Raw genomic sequence first — 11,190 nt, forward strand, 5'->3', positions numbered from 1 at the left:
ATGGCGTATGGCTTTTAGTGCGGGGAGTGTCCGAGGACATGTTCGGCTCGCCAGGTGCAGATCTTTTGATTTGACTACCGTAGGCGACCTGAGAATGAAATGATGATGAAGACGACACATACACCCAGCCCCGTGCCAGCGAAATTAACCAATCATGGTTAAAACTCCCGACCCTGCTGGGAGTCGAACTCGGGACCCCTGTGACCAACGACCAGCACGTTAAACACTTAGCCATGGAGCCGGACATTGCTGAACAAACGGAAGCTGAATCACACACTATATGTCACACAACTTGTCAAAAAAAACCAGTGTCAGAAAGCTTCTGATAGCTAAGGTACACCTGTGACAACAACTAACAAAACTTGGCAATGTCTTCCACAACAAAATATGATGTTAATAGAGTGTATGGTTACCCCTAACGGCCACACATGCTTCGCAGTGACGTGGCATGCTCTCTAACAGATGGTCCCAGAGCTCTTGTGGCATTCGATCCCATTCCTCCGAAAGGGCAACGCGAAGTTCTTGGAGGGTCCTTGGTGGAAGCTGACGGGATGCAATTCGCCTACCCAATCCCAGATACGTTCTATAGTATTCAGATCCGCAGATCTCGCTGGCCAGTCCATACGATGAATGTCTTCCCCGGCCAGAAATTCATCCACCAGAGCAGCGCGGTGCGGTCGGACATTATCGTCCATTAAGAAGAAGTCTGGACCAATCGCAACTCTGAAGAGTCGAACGTGTGGTTTCAGTACCCCATCTCTGTATCTCCAAGCGTTAACAGTGTTCCTCGGACCACCCATGAAGATGTGCAGGTCCGTACGGCCATTCAACATGATGCCGCTCCACACCATGACGCCAGCACCACCGTACTGGTCCCTTTCCACGATGTTTCTGTGGTTGTATCGGCTACCCGGTTCTCTCCATTTAATGTGCGACGGGAATCGTTCTGCAAACTGAAGCGGAATTCATCTGTGAAGAGCATATGCCTCCATTCATTCATGGTCCAGTTTCGATGTTGACGGCTCCGCAGTAAACGGGCCCGTCTCTCTGCTGGAGTAAGCGAGACGCACACCGCTTAACGTCGAGCAAACAGCCCTGCTGTTCTGAGCCTCCGGTACACAGTTTGCCGGGAAACGGCGACCCCTGAGACGCCTGCAAGCTCCGCCGACAATTGTCTTGCAGGCGCACTCCGATTTCGTCGGGCGGTTAAGGCTAGATATCGGTCCTGCTGTGTGGTGGTTGCCTTTGGTCGACCTGGTACTGACCTACGACTAACATCTCCTGTGTCTCGAAATCGTCTCCAAAGCCATTATGTTGTCACGTTCACCAGGAGGCTACACTCTGCACACTATAACAGGCCAAACACGATTGAGGGGATATGGGACGCAGGCACTGGCTGGCTGTGTATACCTTGCGGTTTCGCCGCTAGTCAAAGCAGGGAACACTCCTTTCCTATACAGAGCGAACACGTAAGGTTGGTGGGAGCATTTATGCCGTGCGATTTGCGGTCTATTTCCAGTTGCCCTCGTAACTTATCTTAATTTTTGGACACTAGTGTATATTATATTATATTATATTATATTATATTATATTATATTATATTATATTATAAATAATATAACAATTATAATTATAGGTATTATAATTTTATAATATATACTTTCTTAATCTGTTTACCCTCCAGGATTGGTTTTTCCTTCGGACTCAGCGAGGGATCCCACCTCCTCCGCCTCAAGGGCAGTGTCCTGGAGCGTGAGTCATTAGGTCGGGGATACAACTGGGGAGGATGACCAGTACCTCGCCAAGGTGGCCTCACCTGCTATGCTGAACAGGGGCCTTGTAGGGGGATGGGAATATTGGAAGGAATAGGGAAGGAAGCGACCGTGACCTTAAGTTAAGTACCATTCTGGCATTTGACTGGAGAAGAAGTGGGAAACCACCGAAAACCACTTCCAGGATGGCTGAGGTGGGAATCGCACCCACCTCTACTCAGTTGACCTCCCGAGGCTGAGTGAACCCCGAATCCGGACCTCCGGGGATGGCAGTTAATCACACTAACCACTACACCACAGAGGTGGACAATAATCATATAATAATAATAATAATAATAATAATAATAATAATAATAATAATAATAATAATAATAATAATAATGTATGATGTCCGCCTCCGTGGTGTAGAGGTTAGTGTGATTAGCTGCCAGCCCCGGAGGTCCGGGTTCGATTCCCGGCTCTGCCACGAAATTTGAAAAGTGATATGAGGACTGGAACGGGGTCCACTGAGCCTCGGGAGGTCAGCTGAGTAGACGGGGGTTCGATTCCCTCCTCAGCCATCCTCGAAGGGGCTTTCTGTGGTTTCCCACTTCTCCTCCAGGCAAATACCGGGATGGTACTTAACATAAGGCCACGGGCGCTTCCTTCCCTCTTCCTTGTCTATTCCTTCCCATCATCCCATCCCCCCACCAGGCCCCTGTTCCGCATAGCAGGTGAGGTCGCATGGCCAAGGTACTGGTTCTCCTCTCTAGCTTAATCCCCGATCAACGGGCGAGTTGGCCGTGCGGTTAGGGGTGCACAGCTGTGAGCTTGCATCCGGGAGGTATTAGATTCGAGCCCCACTGTTGGGAGCCTTGAAGGTAGTTTTTCCACTTTCGCATCAGGAACATGCTGGGGTTGCACCTTGTACCTTTCCACTCCTAGGCCTTTCCTATCTCATCGTCACCATAAGACCTATGTGTGTCGGTGCGACGTAAAACAAATTGTAAATAAAAGTATCCCCGACCCACAGTCTCGTGTTCCAGGATATTGCCCTTGAGGTGGTAGAGGTGGGATCCCTCGCCGAGTCCGAAGTAAATCCAAACCCGGAGGGTAAACGGAAAGAAAGATTATTATTATTATTATTATTATTATTATTATTATTATTATTATTATTATTATTATTATTATTATTATTATTATTATTATTGTACTCCCACTAGCCACCTCTGCGGTTTCCTGCGACGCCGAGGTGCCGGCATTTTGTTCCACAGGAGTTCTTTAATGTGCCGGACACCTACCGATATGAGGCCGTCGCATTTGAGCACCTTCAAGTACCACCGAGGAAAGTTGGAATTGAAACCGCAAACTTGAGCTCAGAAGGCCAGCGCTCTACCGTCTGAACTACTCAGCCCGGCACAGCATATAAAAAATTCCAATCAGTTCTTTCTCTTCAGCAATAAATGAGCTACGAGTATAATTCATGTTAGAGCATCGTATATAATACATGTTCACATTCAATGTAATATAATTATTACTTTAACACTTTTACTATTAATAATATTGTAAATGCATTTTCTAGGGTACAATATATGACAATATTCAATCTACATTATTCTATCCACCTGCACCTATTGCAAACTGAATTTCAACAGATAAAAATCTATTATTCGTAGCGTAAGAAATAATGTGAGAATCTTGAAACGACTGCAGCATTTGAATGACAAACGTAGGGAAACACATGTATCTGTGGAATTAGTACTGAAACCTAAATTGCAATTCCACCCAAGATCACCGCTACAGCATTGCCCACATTAAAGCATTTAAATTTTCCCCCAGTTAATTCAATCGGAGGACTACCGGTGGTCTCCGGAGAAAGATCGCCGCGACATCTTTTTATCTTACCTATATAAGGGAAGGGAAGTGCCTTTGAACAGCTATTTTCTAGCCTTTTACTTGTAAAACTCACTGTGATGAAACAAACAAACCCCATGACACTACAGCCCTTGAAGGGCCTTGGTCTACCAAGCGACCGCTGATCAGCCCGAAAGCCTGCAGATTACGAGGTTGCGGGTGGTCAGCACGACGAAACCTCTCGGCCGTTATTCTTGGCTTTCTAGACCGCTATGTCACAGCCAGATTGCTCCTCAATTCTAATCACGTAGGCTGAGTGGACCTCGAACCAGCCCTCAGGTCCAGGTAAAAATCCCTGACCTGGCCGGAAATCGAACCCGGAGCCTCTGGGTAAGAGACAGGCACGCTACCCCTACACCACGGGGCTGGCATCACACACCGTATTTCCTTACTTTATACAACACAATTTGTCTATATTATGTACGGCAAGCACATTTTATACAAACCGTGTTCGGAACACTGGATTGTACAAAATTTATTGTTTATACCTTCTTTTTAATTAGTGCACGTATTTTGTGTGAGGGGAAGAGATTACGATAAATGGGATATAACCAAAAACTATGCCTTTGCTGGCAAGATGTAGTATTTACAGTGCACTGTGTCTTCTCGTATGGGCTAGAATAAATCTATTACTTTCATTGACCTCTCTCAGTCTCATCCTTGGCTTTGACAATATGAAATTGACTGAGGTATGAGCATTTCTTATGCAGCCAGTCCCTGTTATGAATTGTATGAAAATATTGCTCATAGGATCGGTTGGTGCATGCATTTCAGTGGGCTGGCAGACTGCTATGTAAAAACTTTCGGCTCAGTGAGGAAAGCAACGGGAAACTATTTCACTCATTTCCCTAGTATGCCTCTTCAGTGACACCTAGGCAATCTATGACAGCTGGTGGCGTAGCTGTGGAGGATGAAACCAGCCTTCGGGCTGAATACCCAACATATATATACAACCAAACTCTAGAAATTATTCTGAAACATAAGCACCAACTTTTAGCTAGTAAATTGAAAAATACAGCCACAATCGAAGACGTATAAAGTGTCAAAGTGGAACATTGGAACACCGACACCACACATAATTTCCCATAGCGCGATGATGGATAGGACCTGGACGTCATCAAACTTCGAGATGAGACACGTACTAACGAGACTGGCTGTACATGGCTTGCATCATCACAAACATAAATATCAATCAAGTTGTTCGTCTACACAGAAAAGGATACCAACTCTCAGATCAACTCAAAAAGTAATGGCTGCTGTAGAAATTACAAAATAGTTCGCCATCAACCACAACATTTTTGATGTGTTATTTAGTTTAAAATGTAGATATGTTATTCAGACTTCATCAATGGTTTAAATTAAGACTATAAATTGTGTCATATCAGTGTTTATATGATTATTGTTTATATATATTCTTACATCCTCCAATTGGAACGTGGCTGAAGATGACCCAATATACAGGGTTATTCACCTAACATGTTACACGCAAATAACTTCTAAACGATTAAAGATATCGGCATTCTGTTTTCATATTCGTAAATGGTACCCATGATCTTGTAAAATAACGTGCCACCTAGTCTTATGAGGTGATTAATAACCGAGATATTGATACTAACTCCATATTTTTAAATGGAACGGCACAAATTCATACAGCTGGACTAAAAGTTCACCTGCGTGCAAGTTTAAATATGTTAAGTATTTTAAAAGTCGGACAAGTACTTTTTGAGATATAAATAAGAACAGCATGCCACATCAGACGGCGTGAAGTCGGGCAAGAACATATTGACGCGCAAGCAGTTTCTTGGGAGTGAGTTCAGTCACAGAATGGATACCAAGCATGTAAGCACCTCGTACACATGTGATGGGTTTGTAAAGAATGTATGACTAGCGAAGTCATGACAGGACACGGAGGGTTGATGTGCTTAAAAGGAATAAAGTAAGTACTTTGCCTTGAAAGGAGCATAACGAAAGCTATAACTGTCACTGGTTTAAGTGTACAGTACATACTACTGTATGAGTTGAGAAATAAGCATAACACAAAACACCGGAAGAGCTCCTTCTAGGAAAGCAAATGAATAATGTCCCAGGTAGACTTGATTGGAAATGATCCTAAGGGCGTAGGGATGGGAACATAACAACGTCTCGTCAGTGTAATTGTTATGAGGCGGACATTTTGGCCTTTTGTATGTAGAGACCGTGTTGGCAACGCCATTCGTGGCCAATCGTTGATTGGCTGAATTATCACAACAATAAAGATACGAGGTGGGTGATGTTTGAATACGTGAGTCTAAGTAAAAAATGAAATGGCGTATGGCTTTCAAAGCCGGGAATGTCCGAAGACAAGTTCGGCTCGCCAGGTGCAGGTCTTTTGATTTGATTTGACTCCCGTAGGTGACCTGCGCGTGGTGATGAAGACGACACACACAGGGTGGCGCACGAAATGTCATACATCGGAAATGTTTTATAAAATGTGTAAAACTGGGCTCACAACCTTGTCCTTTCGTGAACAGAAACCTTATTTCATGCGTGATCCGACAGGCAGCACCACTGCGTACCGGTTGCCAGTTATACAGCACGGCGAACATTTGTGCTCCTTGCCGGCAGACGGTATACAGACTGGCCAGGCAATTTGAAACAGAAGGCAACATACTGGAGAGAAAACGGCCCCGCCTCAAGCCAGTCCGCTCACCGGAGAATGTTGCGGCTGTGGCTCGGAGCCCCTCCAAATCCACCAGAACTGCATGTGTTCAGCTGGGCATCTCTCGTCGGTCAATTCAAAGAATACTGCAGTCTGACCTTGACGTGTTTCCATACAAAATGACAAATGTTCTGAACTTCCTGAATGAACATTTCGGGCCCCGTGTGATGTCCCATCGATATCCTGAGCGTTTTCAGAGCGGCTAAATCTGGCCACCGCATAGCCCCAATCTCAATCCCTGCAACTTCTTCCTGTGGGGATATTTGAAGAAGACAATCTACCGCCATAAACCAGAAAATGTACAGCAATTACAAGCGGCCATTGTGACTTTCTTCCGAGGGTTGAGTGAGGACTTGTGTCGTGGAGTGATCGCGAACATGCAGATTCGTCTCGAAGCTGTTGTAACACCGAGGAGGTGGACATATTGAACATGTCCTACACACGGACTAACCATGCACATGTCAGTGAATGTTGTAATGCCATTTTGTATTCAATATGTTGTATATTACATTTTCTATAAACAATTTCCAGTGTATGACATTTCGTGCGCCACTCTGTACATCCAGACCCCGTGCCAGCGAAATTAACCAATTATGGCTAAAATTCCCGACCCTGCCGGGAATCGAACCCGGGACCCCTGTGACCACAGACCAGCACGCTAACCATTTAGCCATGGAGCCGGACTGCGTCTCAGAGATCCGCATACACATTGTGTCTATTTAATTATATGCTCGAAATGTTCACCATCAACGGCAATGCACATCTGCTGTCGTGTCGCGAGAGATGATGTCACAGACCGAAGAGTTTCCCTCGACATTGCAGCACTTGTTGCGATGATATGTCACTTGAGATCCTGTGGTGTTGTTGGAGCTTACGCGTAGACTATGTCCGTGCACGTACCCCTGAGGAAAAAGTCCAGCGGTGTCAAATCAGGTGACCGTGTTGGCCACCTGATGGGGCCTCCACGTCCGATCCATCGACCGGGGAATATCTCGTTTAAGACTTGCCGGGCCACAAGTGAGTAGTGGGCAGAAGACCCGTCGAGCTGGAACCACATATCCTGTCGTATGTTAAGGGGTACGTTTTCCAGGAGAACAGGGCGGACAAGACCTTCCTCTCCTACGCCCTCTAATAGCAGCTACACTACCTTTTCCACTACCATTTCCATTTGTTTGCAAGACGTGTGTCATTCACACTGCGATTGCATGACAAAATCCACATTTTCAAACACTAAGTCTACTCCAGAACAGTAATGCTTATACGGTCGCACTTTCAGTAATGCATCTTATAGTTCGGGTTCCTCTCCAGACGTACGTGATTAAGGCACTCGAAGGCAAAGCAAAACAAAGTCACTTCCGTACAGGCCATGAAGGCCCTTGGAGGAGTGGAAGGTAAAGGCTTCCACCATTGTTAACCTCGGCACGTGATGGGGTAGAGTGGTTAGCTCTACGCCCGGCCGCCTTTGCCCCGAGGAATTAACCTGGTACTCATTTTTGGTGCAGGCTGAAAGACACTCGAAGGGGTATAGAGAATATTTGTTGTTATTTGATTTCCGGGGCTTGGGCATCGTGGTCGTGTAGCCCCATGTGCTTGTGTGTGTGTGTACTGTATGTGTTTTAGAGTGTGTCTGATAACCTGTGTTATTGTGGTGTCTGTAGTAGTGTATTGTATTTGTAATTCAGGTGAGGAATTGGGACGAAGGCGGGCGTTGTAGTAAGTAAGGAACCATCCCGACATTTGCCTGGAGTAGCGGTGGGAAACCACGAAAACGCTTCCAGGATAAGTGAGATGGGTACCAAACCCACCTCTTCTCCGTTTTGCCTCACGAGGCTGAAAGTACCCCGTTCCAGCCCTCCAACCAGAATTAAATGGCGTATCAGAGCCGGGAATTTAACCCGGACCACCGCGGCGACAACTACGAATGCTAGCCACTACACGTGGTTAAAAAACTCGACAGACTGCTCTGCATTCGGGAGAGCGCAGGTTCGAGTTCTGCTTCGCCCAACATGAAAGTGATTTGCATGGAGTCCCATGTTCAACACCAGGCAAATACCGGATAGGTACCTTTGGGATAGGTCACGGCCGACGTCCTTTTCAAATCCTTCGCATTCCCATCTGTAGGAAAAGACGCTAAACTGAGCGCAGCTTATTACACATGGATGTCAAAACGAAACGAAACAAAACGAAACAAAAAAATTAATCTCCCTTCCCCGTTGTGTGTTTGCCTGTCATACAATAACTTTGCACACCCAGGGTATCAATCAATCAATCAATCAATCAATCAATCAATCAATCAATCAATCAATCAATCAATCAATCAATCAATCAATCAATCCTGATATGCATTAGGGCAGTCGCCCAGGTGGCAGATTCCCCATCTGTTGTTTTCCTAGCCTCGGTACATCACATTATGTTTACAATACATGCCTAGTATTCGTTCAGAGGCTGAACTCACTCCCAGGAAACTGCTTGCGCGTCAGTATGTCCTTGCCCGACTGCACGCCGTCCGATGCGGCATGTGAAACCGCGCATGATGTTCTTATTTATATCTCAAAAAGTACTCGTCCGATTTTGAAAATACTTACATATTTGAACTTGTACGCAGTTGAACGTTTAGGCCAGCTATATAAATTTGTGACGTTCTATTTAAAAATATGGAGTTAAGTATCAATATCCCGGTTATTAATCTCCCCATGAGACTAAGTAGCACGTTTTTTTGCAAGACCCTGATTACCATTTACGAATATGAAAATAGAATGCCGATATCTTTAATCTTTTAGAAGTTATTTCCGTGTAACATGTTAGGTGAATAACCCTGTATATGGGGTCGAAACTAGTTCCAGTTTTATGAGATAATATACAAACTAAGAGTATTGAATAGGTGGACCCTTCCTACCTTTTGATAGTGATCAATTGTCAATATGGACCATAATGAAATTCATAACTTATGATCATCATCACTAGGAGCGGATTTTTATGTGGTAAAAATGTGAAAAAAGTTTATTTTTTATGTGCTGAAAAACTTTAAAATATGTGATAAAAAATTGAAATTATTTTCCTTTAAATATCACATAACTAGTCGCGCTCAAGAAGTAAGTATAATGTTTTGTATTAGAATATGGTGCTACCAAACGTGCTCCTTACGGCAAAATGATGTCTGTGTATTGAAACGTGCTGTATGGTATATTAATTTTTGATATGCCAGAGTAGATATTATGAATGGTTAAATTTTTAAAGGTAATGTTTTGTTTAAATATGGCAAAAGCAACCTATCATCTTTGAAAAAATAGTACCAGTTCGTACTCACCCATCACACGCTGGAATATTAGTTGCTAGAAGTAGTCTGAGAATTGCAGTGAACAACAAAGGTCATCTCCAAATTGTCCATCACAAATGCATGCCGATTATCTATAAAGAACGCCTTATACTGCGAAAACGATCGCTCCACATCACAGGAAGTCAGACGAGCATAGTTAAAGAGAGGAATGTCTCCAACAATAACGCCATCAATTTCGCCAACATGAGCACCCTCTAATACATTAGAAATTTGGCACATTGTTTGAAATCCTCTGTTTTTCCTGAACAAATTTTGATATTTGACCTTTAACAGTCCCTGTACCTGCGAAGCCGGGAGTGAATCTAATTTATTTTCAATAGCGCGCACTTCCGTCACTGTTTCGGACAACAGGTTAGTGGATTTTTCAAGTATGTCTATAGTTTTACACAAGAAGCTTAGATTGGCAGATATAAACGCCAAATCATTTTTCAAAGAGCTGTCTTTTAGTATCTCTTGAAGAATCTCAATTGACGACGCGTCGTTTTTATCTAGCACATTCACAACGGATGCAAAACTTTCGAAATTGTCTGCGTAGTACCGGTATACCACAGGGATAAGCCAGGTACCCCACCGCGTAACAATAGGAAGAGGGGGAAGCGCAATATGCAGGTTTTTCTCTTTAAAGAAATCAATTCTTGAGGGTGATTTTACGAAGACTTTTTTGCCATTAGACACTAATTTATCCACCTCCCATGTCGTAACGGAATTACGTCACCTTATCTCTCCGTGATTGCCTTTCGCTGATATTCTATAAACAAAACCCGAGAGGGTTGACTCATAAAGAGTTGGAATTACATCATGCAAAGAAACATCTTGTGCAGCAAATCAAATCGCTGTCTAAATGTAACGACGTAGCCAGTGACCAGCAAGTTTTAGAACTTATGGAGGGAAGTCCATAAATAGCCGAAACATTCAGATACATTATGTTAAATACACTGTTAAAAACAATACCGTAATTGTAAAATGAAAATATGAGCATTGTTTTATAACACAGAAGCATTTTAAATTTTATTGATCAACAAGTATTGCCGATTTATGTGCTTATTATAGATTTTCTTAAAATACGTATTTACATTTAAAAAATGTGAAAATGTGTGTTTTTATGTGAAATAAGATTCAGTTTTTACACTTGGGGATGCACAATAGGAATGATGAACTTCGTAACTTGCGTTAAAACTTAGGAAAGATCACAATATGAAGATAAAGTTGGACTTCAAGAGGACAAACTGGGGCAAATATTCATTTATGGGAAGGGGAGTTAGGGATTGGAATAACTTACCAAGGGAGATGTTCAATAAATTTCCAATTTATTTGAAATCATTTCGGAAAAGGCTAGGAAAGCAACAGATAGGGAATCTGCCACCTGGGCGACTGCCCTAAATGCAGATCAGTATTGATTGATTGATTGTTGGGCACATCAAGTCTCCCGTGTCGATGCTTGTTTGTTTTGATCTGATTATGTTGGTATCATTGGTTTTCATATTTACAAA

Source organism: Anabrus simplex, chromosome 10 (assembly GCF_040414725.1).
Source record: "Anabrus simplex isolate iqAnaSimp1 chromosome 10, ASM4041472v1, whole genome shotgun sequence".
NCBI classification, from domain to species: domain Eukaryota; kingdom Metazoa; phylum Arthropoda; class Insecta; order Orthoptera; family Tettigoniidae; genus Anabrus; species Anabrus simplex.